The sequence below is a fragment of the Phyllostomus hastatus genome, unplaced genomic scaffold (genome assembly GCF_019186645.2).
Source record: "Phyllostomus hastatus isolate PE091 unplaced genomic scaffold, TTU_PhHast_1.1 phas_contig_40, whole genome shotgun sequence".
In the NCBI taxonomy this organism is placed as follows: Eukaryota; Metazoa; Chordata; class Mammalia; order Chiroptera; family Phyllostomidae; genus Phyllostomus; species Phyllostomus hastatus.
In genome coordinates, this window is record NW_025333872.1 from 46,693,990 (window position 1) to 46,707,877 (window position 13,888).

The window sequence follows — 13,888 nt, forward strand, 5'->3', positions numbered from 1 at the left end:
AGTGCAGTGTTTTCCTTTCCAGTGACCACTACCTCATAAGTGGGTATATAGTCTAAGTGGGGCGTATCCATTGTACATAGGGGAAGAAAATATAAGAACAGTTTATGCTACTAGACAAAATAAGACATACCACTCATATGATGCAGGACAATCCATTCAACAAATATTTGAACACCTGTTATGGCACTCTTCACCAGGAAACAAAATTAAGAAAAAAAATGATGAACATGGATTATAGTTGCAGTCTGCCTAGGTTTGAATCTCAGTTCACATTTTATAAGCTCTGAGGTGTGGAGTAATTACTTAACTTCCATGTTTCAGTTTCTGATCTAGAAAATGAAGAGGGTGATAGCACCTGTATCAAAAGGCAGATACAAAGTTTAAATGAGTATCCTTGAAGATGTAAGAAATAAAGGAAGAAGGGAAGGAAGGAAAGAAGGTAGGAAGGGAAGGAAAGAAAGAAAGAAATATTTTCTCATTGATTTTGAAATATAACATAAATAAGCAAAATACTCAGTGTGTGAGAAGGTGTTAAATGCTAGGGGGAAAGAATTAAGAAGAGGAATAGGTATCTTTGGATATTGAGTATCCAAAGTATGTTTGCAATTTTTAAAACATCCAGAGTATGTTTGCAAATTTTAAAAGATTGACCAGAAATGGTCAATCATCTTCTAAAGATGCTGAGAGTTGAGCTTAGACTTAAAAGTGTCAGAGAAGTGAGCCATGTGTACAAGTCAGGAGAAGAGGTTTCCAGGTGGAAGGAACAGCAAACGAAGGACCCCTAGAGTTATCAAGGAAGAGTCACTTATATGTGGAATCTAATGAACAAAATAAACTGATGACCAAAATAGGATGAGAGCCATGCACTCATGGAACAGACTGGCAGAGCTCAAAGGAGAGATTGGTAACTAAAAGAGATTAGCCAAAGAACAAATATTCACACATGCTCAACCCTTGGACACAGACAACAGTGTGGTGAAGGCTAGGGTGTGGGTGGCTGGCTGAAAGGGTAAAGGGGGAAGAAGATATATATAATAGTGTCAATATTTTTTTAAAAAGCCAAGTTGTAGGTTGGTAAGAAAAACAAGGAAAGAAAGAGTCAGGAGATATCTGAGATTGAGACAGAATGAGTGACTACAAGAGCAATACGAGATGTGGGTAGAGAGGAATTGAGAGATCAGATCGTAGAGGGTCTTGTAGACCTCTATAAACACTTTAGCTGTTAATATATGAAGTAGCAAGTCTCTGAGATAGAATCTCATACAATTCCCCTCCAGATGCCCCTTGGATGGGAGTGTTCTGCTGAGAACGATTGACTCTGCAGTGTGCGGAATGAATTAACACAGGGATCCTGGTGCTGTTCCTTCAGTTACTCCTCACCATCCAAAATCAGGGACAAGTAACACTGCATCACACAGTGAACCACTGCCCTTAATTCATGCCATTTGCATGCATGTATATGTAATCTAATTTTTCCTGATCTATATGTATGTGAAGTCATAAATTTGAGGAATAGTTACATTTGATGCTAATAATGTACTTAATACATGCATGGCCCTTTAAAATGTTCTTTTGTAGACAAGCTATATGAGGACACACTTTGACAATTGAGTGACTTTTTATTATTCACCAAGGTAAACATAATCTTCAGTATGAAAATTGTTATGGTTTTAGAATAGCATAAATATGATATCTATCCAACTCTATAGTGTTAGTTATTATTAATATAGATTAAAACACCAGAAAATGTGCCAACTATTAATACATAGAAGTAAGTGTATGTCCATTTGGTATCCTAGTAGAGGATACTTTGTACTAAATACATATTTTTTAAAAAAATTTAATTGCATTACTTATTTTTCTATAACTTCATTGTGCAAAATCTGTCTTAATTTTCCTTTGACAAAATCTCTGAAAATAAAATTAAGGGAATCTCATCTCTCTGACTTAAGTTATTTTTAATTCATATATATATACATATATAATATTTCTCCCCAAATAATTAGTGATAAAACAAATTTCATTCAAATAAACCTAAGACACCAATGAAAATGTCTTATTATGCCAAATTAGAAACTACTTTTTTAAAATCCTTACCCAAGAATATGTTTATTGATTCTAGAGGGAGAGGAAATACAATAGAAATAGAGAAAGCAATATCCATGTGAGAGAGATAGCTCCTTTACTCTTAGGAGTACCAGTTTTATTAATTCTGTATAGAAATAAATAGGATATTTTTCATGTTAATAATTGCTCCTATTATATAGTCTTTATTTTACTGTGTAGTATACAAATATTCTCTGAAGAATTATTTTCTAGTTATTTTTACTTTATATTTTTTCAATAAAAATAAAAATGCTCACGTCCAACCATTTATATAGTCACAAACATTATAAGCTTTTATTTAATAATGATTAATTTAAAAGGCCTCCAAACTATTTGAATACAAAATAAAACACATTTATATCAATAGGTCATAAGGATATGATGTGAAGGAGTATGAACAACAGGAAAGAAAATGAGGAAGGATAATGGGAATGGGGAGGGGGTGATGAAAGAAGCAGAGAAACCATAAGAAGAGGAAAGTAGAGACAGATTCAAGCATGAGATTCTGCTCTCTAGTTGAGTTGGTTCCAAAACTCTAGAATGCAAACATTAAATTCAACAAAAATTAACTCAAAATGGATCATATAAACCTAAGTGTTAAATGTATATTTGTAAATATCCTAGAAGGTAATATAGGAGAAAAGCTAGATGACCTTGTTTGTGGTGATACCTTTTTAGATACGAAAGCACAAACATGATCCATGAAAGAAATAATTGATAAGCCATACTCCATTAAAATTAAAAACTTCTGTGAATAATAATATTAAAAAGATTAGAAGAAAAACTATAGACTGGGATGAAAATCTCTGCAAAAGACACATTTAATGAAAGGTTGTTATCAAAAATATACAAAAAATAAAACTCAACAATAAAAAGACAAACAATCTGATTTAAAAATGGGAAAAAATGTCAAAAGTCACCTCAGTAAAAGAGATATGGACATGGGAAATAAGGATATGAAAATATGCCCCATATCATATGTCATCATAGAAATATACATTAAAACAGTAATGACATGTCACTACACACCCATTACAATGGCCAACATCTGGGATACTGACACTACCAATTGTTGGAGAATATATGACGGAACAGGAATTTGTATACATTGCTGGTCAGGAAAGACAGTTTGCAACATTTTTACAAGATCAACATATTCTAAACATACAGTTCAGCAATCATATTCTTTGGTATTTACCCAAAGGAGTGGAAAACAAAAACCTGCAAATAGATGATTATAACAGCTGTATTCATAACTGCCAATACTTGGAAGCAACCTAGATGTCCTTCAGTATGTGACAGTAAATAAACTGTTGTAATATAGATAACGGAGTATTATTTAACACTAAAAAGAAATCATCAAGCCACAAAAAAAACATGGATTGACCTTAAACGCATATTAGTAAGTGAAAGAAGACATTCTGAGAAGGATACCTGTGATATGATTCCAACTGCTGTTAGATGACATTCTGGAAAAGGGAAACTAGGGAGACAATGAAAAAGATCAGTATTTGACAAGAGTGGCATAATGAGATGAATAGGCAAACAACAGGATTTTTAGGACATGAAAATACTCTATATGGTACTATAATGATAGATATATGTCATTAAACATTTGTCCAAATGTACTGAATGTAAAACAAGAGTGAACTGTAAGGTAAATGATGGACTTTGTGTGAATATCAGGTGTCAATTTAGGTTCATCCACCGTAACAAAAAAATGAATCACTCTTGTTAGTGATGTTGATAATGTTCAGAGTAGAAGAAGCAGGGGGTATATGGGAAATCTCTGCCTTCCTCCTAATTTTATTGTAAACATAAAACTAAGCAAAGTCTATTAATATATTCATAGGAGAGTTTTAGAAATAGAGAAAAATCCGGGGAAACAAATAGGAGTGGTATTGTATCAGAGGAAACATGCTTTGTCCCTCAACCCTCTAACATCTCCACTTTTGACCCTCACCATCTGCTGACATTATTTTTTTCTTCACTAAGAAAACTGAAGCAATCAGGGAAAACCTTCCCGAGACTAACACTAGTATACTCACCAGCTCTCTAAGCTCTCTACATGGGTGCCCATATACTCTCCTCTCCTCCTTGTTTATATGGATGAGCCGAATATGCTCTGGCCAAGGCTATCTTTGCCCTTGTGCAGTAGCTGCCGTGCCTTATTGCCTACTTAAGAACACTGCTCCAGCAATGTTCTCTCCCCTCCTTGTCAGTTTCCCTCTTGGCATTGATGTGTATATCAACACAAAAATATGCTTTTACTTCTCTCATCATTAAAAAAGAAATGATCTCTTGTCTTCACTTTTTCCTCTAGGACAGCTCCATTTCTCTTCCATTACAGCCAAATTCCTTGAAACAATTCTCTATACCTGCATTCCTTAATTTCTCTTTTTCTATTTTCTCACATATCCATTATTTCTGGATTTTATCTCACCACCCTCCACAACTCTTTTAATAATAGCACCACAGTTTGTCTCTTTGTTAAACTGTCAGGCCATTATAGTAGTTTGGTTTTCTCCTGCCCCTCAGGACACTGATGCCCTGCCTCTTGGGCAGTTCTTGCTTGTCTCTAACCTCTGAGTGCTGGCATGTCCCCGGGCTCCGACCTCAGATGTACTCTCTAATCTCTTCCCACTTCAGGTGATCCCACCTAACAATATATCTATACACTCAAATTCATATTTCCAACCCAACCTTTCCCCTGAATACTAGGTATGTATTATCTGTGCTCATTTCCAACTGCTGCTGTAACAACTTACTACAAACAGGTTTAAAACAACCCAAATTTATTCTCTTACAATTCTGAAAGTCACAGATCTGACTAGCAACAATAGTCACAGCAACAAATCATGGAAGGAGGGAATCTGATTTCCAGTATTGACATATTTTTTGATTGATTGGTTGGTTGATTTCTAATAGCCTTAGTGAGGTAAAATTGATAGACAATTTGATGAGTTTGGGCATAAGCATATACCCACAAAATCTTCACCATAGTCAAGATATACAGATGTCCAATAAACTTATAGAAATGAACTCAAAATCATTAATCATTGGATTAATCATTAATCAAATGCAAATAAAAGCACAAAATACTGCTAAGCATACATTAGAATGGCAGAAAATTAAAGACAATGATACGAAATTGGTTTAGCAATGATAATAAAGTGGATTGCAATCCCTTGGGAGCTCCTGGAGTATAATCTGAAACCAGATAGACCCTGCCTCATTTGATGCATGGGTCACTGGCCAGCAGTGATCACGGAACACTGCGGATGAACCGTCAAAACTCAAAAAAAAAAAAACATGCACAGAGACAGACTAGTTTCTGTGGAGAAGTAGAGACAGAATGCCCACACTCTCTAGTGGGGAGCTCGCCAATTTACTGTCCAAACCTGCTTTTATTGGGCTTGTTTTGCATAATAATTCAGGTAGAGTACATTACTCATTACAAGGAAGTAAGGAACAATAGATAACAAGGAACTCTGTGGGTCTATTTCGAGTCAGGGTCAAAGAGCTGTAAAACTTTGAGGAACAAACTTACTTCTTCCTTGGACCCTTACCATTTAACTGAGAGCATTCTAAACAAAGCAGGTTTCACAGGATTTTACATATTCTTTCTTAGGCCTGATCACCTGGGGAACCCACCCTTTTCCAGCACAGAGCTGCACCACCCTGTCATTGTTTCAGGCTTAGGTGGAGTAAGGGAACAAAGGCAACCAAGAAATAAGGAGATTTTCTCCCAGATGATGAGGACTCAGGCTATGTCAAAGCTGAGGGGCGAGGGTCCATCACCCCCCTTTTGCTGTAGCCCCCCAAAGTCCTTTCTTTGGGGGTCGTCCCATATGATCGTACCTGTCTTAGGTCGTTCCCCGCTTGGGGAATCTTACCTGTCATTGGCTAACTGACCAAGCTTTGGGGTTCAGTTATGAATGAAGCAGCAGAAGCAGTGCTCCTGCCAGGGAGATAAGCTTTTGTCTCCTTCCTGGCTTATGGTTCCAAGGGCGTTCCCTTAGCCTTAGCCTAGGTAGGGGTTACAGCTTCTGATACCAGGCAGGGTGGTTCCCAACACTCTTTGGTATAGGGAGCAGGTTTAATAAGCAAGAGCTTGTTTTGGAGGGATCACAGAGTTGTTTTCAGCACCTGCCTGCTGGAATCTTAACAGTTTACATAGAGGCCTTAACTGGTGTCAGTCATGAACCCAGGCACCTAGTCCAGATAGGCTCAACACTCCGTTTTTACCTCAAGGCTATATATCCTTGGGGCAGCTTCTGGCAGCAGGGAAGGCAGGCAGACTGCCCATTCTGAAACACAGGAGAGGTAGTGGGGTGCCTCCAATTGCCTAGGTCCAACTCATGGGTTAAAACTAAGGTTATGTCATCTTCCTGACCTTTCCTAACAAATATGGAACCTTTAAAATTCTCTGCTGATGTGGGTTTTGGATGTCTCTTAAAATTTATACCTACACCTACCATATGACCCAATCATTTTACTTTTGTATATTTAACCAAGAAAACTAAAAAAAGTAAAATTCTTGAAAATGGAAACTAATTCTAATAGTATCATCAGTAGTTGCCTGGCTGTGCAGAAGAAAGAACAGACTGCAGAGGGGCACAAAGAAATTTGGGGGGAGCGATGAAAATATCCTGTACTTCATATGTGGGGATGGATGCACTGGTACACACATCCATCAAAATGCATCTAATTTTGCTCTTTACATGAATGCAATATTGGTCTCTGAATTTACCTGAATAAATCGGTAAGAAGAAAACATAAACAAACAAAACTACAATAGTTCTTGCAGACCAGACACAGTTAACTTATTTAACTTTGCTTCTAAAAATATTTTAGAAAGCCCCTATGGTCCTTGGCTTTATTATTTTTTATTAGATTGGTCATGTGACTCAGGAAAATATAGCCTTATTAACAAGTACTATTATTCTAAGTACAGGATAAGACAAATGATTGATCCTTTGTAAATGATCATTTTATATGTATTTCAACAAGGGAAATTGACATAAAAATTTTGAAAAACTCCTTTGAAAGCAATCTTTCAAATAAATTGAGCCTGTAATGTGCAACAGAACCAAACTTAGATAGCAAATCAATAAGTTTAATGTATTTTATAGCCTCAGACCACTACTTGATTTTTAAAATCTCTACAGTGGAATTAAAAGGTAGATGGGACCTCCTTTCTTCACATTTCTTTGAAAGTGCTTAAAAATTATTCAGCTTGGGCCCTGGCCATGTAGCTCAGTTGTTTAGAGTATCACTCCTATAGATCAAGGTTACAGGTTTGATTCCTGGTCAGGGAACATACAAGCATCAACCACTCTGAATGTATAAATAAGTGGAACAAAAGTCAATGTTTCTTTCTCTCTAAAATCAGTAAGTGGAAATATTTTTTTTAAAAAAGAGAATTATCCAGTTTAAATTACACTGTCCTCTATAAGTGAGTAACACTGTGTGAAGGGACCAATATGTAAAATTAATAATTTTCCAGTGTTCATCTATTTTTTAAATAAATATTTTCCAGTCATATATTTATATACCCATTACATTTTTATGTATATGTAGACAATTTTAAAAGTTAATCTGAGGGCATAGGTTAAAGTCAGTTAGTACAACGGCTCTGCCTCACTAACACAGGTTTCCTTGTACAACCGATCCAGCAGCGGGTGCATGTGCTACTAGGGACAACTCCCTATTCTCTGCCAATGCTCACATTCTTCAGAGAACTTCTCACAAGTAAAGGAAAGGATTAAAAGCCTCAAATTTTGTTTTAACATATAACAAGTATTCCATGTTTATTTTAAATACGTTTGGTTTAAAATATGATTTGTAGCATCTATAATAATTATACTTTTCTAATATACCTTTCAGAGGTACATTATGCATATAATATTTGTATGTTCATCATCTACTTCTAAAGAAAGAAGAAATATAAATCATTGTTGAATATTAGTACCTTCCATTAAATTGTTTTCCCAGAATTTATGTCTAGGCTGGCACCACTAGAGGGCAAGCTTTACTTGAAAATGAAGCAAGAACTCGACATCCTTTCTAACAGTTGACATTTAAAATGTGTAAAATGGCTGTTTTAAGAGTAGAAATCTATCACAATGTAATTTACTTTTTTGTCAGAGGTAAATGAAACTAAAATCACATTTTACACATATTTCTTATTTTAGCTACTCAAGTATGTAATCTTTAAATTTTTGACATGACAATTTTTTTAGAATCAGTGTTAGACTTACAAATCATATGCAGTTGTACATCAGAATAAATACTATTTTCTGACTGACAGTTCACAAAGTGATGACTGGCCCCTCTGTATGTTCCCTTGTCCCTCTCCCCTGGACAAGGCTAACGGAGTTCCCCCTGAAACTTCAGCAGCTGGAGTAAAGTCAGCACCCCCATCCATGGCACAGAGTTCAGAGTCACCAGGAACAGGTTCTAAAACAAATAATCCTAGTCCAGGCAATAAAATGAGTGTGTTAGGTATGGCATAACGTTTCTATTTTTCTATAAAAATCTCAGTTAGCTTAATATACAGATAGTCAATATAATCTTTACACCAGTATATATGCCAACCTATGTTAACACACCTGCAGTTCTTTCTGTTATGCCATGCTGCTCAGAAGTGGATCACTAGGCAATCACACCAAATATACTATATTTCAGCACTTTTCAGCCTTTTTCATCTCATGGCACACATAAACTAATTAGCATAATCTGCAACACACCAAAAAATATACTATTATAGTTTCTGCCAATCTGACAAAAAATAAGTATAATTTTGATTGATTTTTTTAAAGTTAATAATAGTAATTACCTACCCTTTTTGTTTCCCAGTAGCTTTTTAAAAAGCCATGCTTATGCACCTATGCTTATATATAAGGATTTCTGGTACAAAGAATTAACTAATCAGAAACTACCTTTGTGGGGAACTGCCCTGCCTGGTATCAAAAGCTGTACCCTCACCAAGGATAAGGCTGAGGGAGTGACCTTGGACCATAAGCCAGCAAGGAGACAAAAGCTTATCTCCCTGGCAGGAGCACTGCTTCTGCTGCTTCATTCATAACTGAACCCCAAAGCTTGGTCAGTTAGCCAATGACAGGTAAGATTCCCCAAGCGGGGAACGACCTAAGACAGGTACGATCATGTGGGACGACCCCAAGAAAGGACTTTGGGGGCTACAGCAAAAGGGGGTGATGGACCCTCGCCCCTCAGCTTTGACATAGCCTGAGTCCTCATCATCTGGGAGAAAATCTCCTTATTTCTTGGTTGCCTTTGTTCCCTTACTCCACCTAAGCCTGAAACAATGACAGGGTGGTACAGCTCTGTGCTGGAAAGGGTGGGTTCCCCAGGTGATCAGGCCTAAGAAAGAATATGTAAAATCCTGTGAAACCTGCTTTGTTTAGAATGCTCTCAGTTAAATGGTAAGGGTCCAAGGAAGAAGTAAGTTTGTTCCTTAAAGTTTTTTACAGCTCTTTGACCCTGACTCAAAATAGGCCCTCAGACTTCCTTGCTACCTATTGTTTGATACGTAATTTCTAGCAATGAGTAATGAGCTTTACCTGAATTTTTATGCAAACAAAACCAATAAAAAGCCTCTCCGGTGGGGGAACAGCATGCACTCCCCACTACAGAGAGTGGCCATTCCGTTCCTACTTCCCCACAGAAACTGCTTGTCTCTGTGTATGTCTTTCTCGAGTTTCGACAAGCCATCTGCAGCGTTCCATGGTCACTGCCAGCCGGTGATCATGACATACCTTCTGTGACGTGACCAGTAAGATGCAACTTTATTATATGACCTATGTATAATATAACCTAAATAGCATTCACAGATGGCTACTGCTGTGTTGGTTGTTGTCACTTTTTTTTTTATTTGACAGTTTAAGGAAAAGAGGTCAGTGCTCCTGACTAAATATAGGTGTTTCATGTTTAAAAATTCTTGTGGCACACCAGTTGAAAATCACTGCTATGTACAGAATTTCCTCAGAAAACTAAAAACGGAACTGCTTTTTGACCTGGCAATTCCACTGCTGGGATTATACCCTAAAATACCAATTTGTGCTTAATCCTGAAACACCAATTCAAAGGACCTATGCACCCCAATGTTCATAGCAGCATAATTTACAATGGCCAAGTGCTAGAAGCAGCCTAAGTGCCCATCAGTAAATGAGTAGACCAAAAAATGTGGTGCATTTACACAATGGAATAAGAACTCATATTCTTCACAACAGCATGGATGGACCTGGAGAGCATTATGCTAAGTGAAATAAGCCAGAAGGTGAAAGACAAATACCATATGATCTCACCTATAAGTGGAACCTAATCAACAAAACAAACAAGCAAACAAAATACAACCAGAGACATTGAAATAAAGAACAAAGTGACAATAACCAGAGAGGAGGGAGAAGAGGGTTAATGGGAGGAATAGGGGTAGGACCATCAAGGAACATGTATAAAGGACCCATGGACAAAGCCAAAGGGAGTAGGTTTGAGGTAGGAAGCAGGGATGAGGGGGTGGGAGGACGTGATAGGAGGCAAATGGAGACAACTGTACTCGAACAACAATGAAAGAAATTATTTTTTAAAAAAAGAAAAAGAATACAGGAAAAAAAGAAAATTGGTAGTGGGTATAGAGCACTTGACATTTTATATTAGTATCCAAATAACAACTAATAAAGAAGTTCAAGGTATTTGAATTATTAAATTGTCATCAAAGAAGGGATGACTTCAGACTAAGGAGTGGCCCAGCCATAGTTGAGTTACAATTTGAACTTTGAATAACTACCGCCTATAAACAGTCCCTCTTGGTAACTTGCAAGATACAAGACATACCCATCTACACCTAAGTATATTTTAATTAAAAAAAAATACACTTATGTTATGTGAGCTATATCAATGTGAAAAGAATACAAATTTGGAGCCATCAATTTATTTTGTATAAATTATTATATTTTCTTTAAATTTAAATACCAGTGACTCACTATGGCAGACTGATTGCATTGATAGGCCCATTAATGCCTTCCTTGAATCCAAGTCCTTGGCAATGTGACTTTACTAGTGCCATGTGAACATGGCAAGGCTGGCCTACTACACGTTTGTGATAGACTCATGGAGAATGAGACACTTGGAAGAGAACCCCAGACAAAACCCAGAAGCATACTTGTCTACCCAACCCCCAATCCCATTGTAGCACCATGAAGGAGCCTAGCAGTCTATCCCTCACCATGGTAGATAGAACAATGAACCCCCAGATATATCCACATTATAATTCCTGGAATCTGTGAATAGGTTAATGACAACTGGGACATTGCAGGTGTGATTAAATTAGGAATCTAAAATGAAGAGATTATCTTGGATTACCTGGGCAGGTCCGATGTGATAATAAGGATTCTTAGAAGAGATAGGCAGGAGGGTCAGGGATGATCAGAGAGAAAGAGATTTGATGATGCTACACTGCTGCTTTGAAGGTGAAAGAAGGGGCCATGAACCCCAGAAGGCAGACAGCGTCTAGAAGCTGGAGAAGAGAAGGAAGGAATTCCTCCCCAAAGCTTTCAGGGAGAAGACAGCACTGCTGACACCTTTATTTTAGTCCTGGAAGGCCCATTTCAGAGCTCTGAGCATTAAAACTATAAAATAATAAATATATGTTGTTTTAAGATGCTAAATTTGTGATTTGTTATAGCATCAGTAGGGGTCCAGTACACATAGCCTATAGATTCATGAGTTAAATACGTAGTTGTTGTTTTCATTTGAACCTGTTTTGGGAGATTTTGTTTTCTATATATAAAAATTTAAAAAAAAAACTATTTAAAAGGGCAATACATATGTTTGGAACCAAATACTGGTAAAGTATATTCAGACAAGTAAATGAGAGAGAAAAGGAGAAAGAAGAAAAGGAGAAGAAGCTTTATTACCAGCATCTATCTTTCTCAAAATATATTTTTCTCAAAATATATACTCTATCTTATTAAAGTCATAACAATCATACAGGGTAATATTAATGTTTCAATTTTTAAAAAACACTAAAATGCAGATATAATCTCAGTTCTACAGCTAAAAATGAAGGGTCCTAGGACTGGGTGTGAGTGCTACTAATAACGAACTTTATAACTTTCTAAATCATAATATTAAGAAAAATATTAAAATATGACTTTTATCTAATAAAACTAAGACTTTTACAGTGTTCAGTGTCATATTAAGTCTCTGACCTAAGACAATTATATGAAATTGTATGCTTTAACTGAATGTGTTTTTCAGATGAATGCTTGCCTCTGTCAGAAATAACACAATTGCCACACAATAGCAGAAACAGGAAATATTGCATCAGCTTTGCTTTGAAAGTCTATATATATAGTATCAAGAGCATTTGAAAAATTAATGTTATAACAAAAATTTTGACTTTAAAAGCTTTGCTAAGAACTTTAGGACTAGTGATTTTTTTTAGCCTTTTCTAAAGCTATTTTCTTAAGAAACATCAGTTTTAAGCATGAAAGAATACCAAGCGACACAGTAGAGCACCACAAGAGAAAATTTCATCTTGTTCTCACCAGTTAATATACATGACCTAAAAACTGAAATGATTATATTTCATTGATGGGCATTGCAAGATAGAACTAATGGCAGATTCCTTGATTTGTTCATGATATATTTCTCTTGAATAAATGTCTGTAGATTCTGAAGAACCACTTGGCTTTATACTGATGTTTAATTAATCAAAGCAATGCTATTCAATAGGAAAAATAAACAGATGAAATGGACTTCAATAACATATGTTAACACAATACATCTAAAATGTTTCAAAAGATAACAAATACATTTTAATTGGATATTTTACATTTTTTGTACTGAATATATTTAAAATCTAATGTGTATCTTACATTTATTTTATCTTTCAATTCAGACTAGCCAGAGTTATGGCTCAATAACCACGTGTTGTCAGTAGCTACCCTACACTACTGGACATCCCAGCTCTAAAAAGTAGTGAATAAGAAAAAGGGCTATTGGCATCACTTACAAATAAGGGGATTGTGAAAGAATTGGAGGAAATATCCCACTTACTTTTAGGGATGCATCCTGGAACCACTGAATTAAAAATCAGCATTTGCAGAACCTAGAAATTATAATGTTGAAAAGCTCTCTGTATGCTTATGGTTTGGGGAATTGCTGACATTGTGATAAAGTAGCTGTAAGTTGTGACTTGTAAACCAAGTAGAAAAGTTTACAGATCACAGAGCATTCAGGTTATAGAGTCATATGGGCATTGATTTAAAATCACACTCTTGAAATCCAGTCAAGATGGGTGGTATAGGTAAACACTGCTTACCACTGTTTTTTGGTGTTGAGTTTTGTCATTTCTTTATACATTTTGCATATTAACACCTTATCAGATGTATCAGTGAATGTGTTCTCCTATTCTGCAGTATGTCTTTTTATTTTGATGATGATTTCCTTTGCTGTGCAAAAACTTTTTAGTTTGATGCTGTCCCAATTGTTTATTTTTTCTTTTGTTTTCCTTGCCTGGGAAGATACATCTGATAAAATATTGCTACAATCCATGTCTGAGGTTTTGTTGCCTGTGTTTTCTTCTAGAATTTTTATGGCTTCAGGTCTAACATATAAGGCTTTGATCCATTTTGAATTTATTCTTGTGTATGGTATAAGAAGGTGGTCTAGTTTCATTTTTCTGCATGTAGCTGTCCAATTTTCCCAATGCCATTTATTGAATAAATTATCTTTAACCCATAGAATGTTCTTGCTT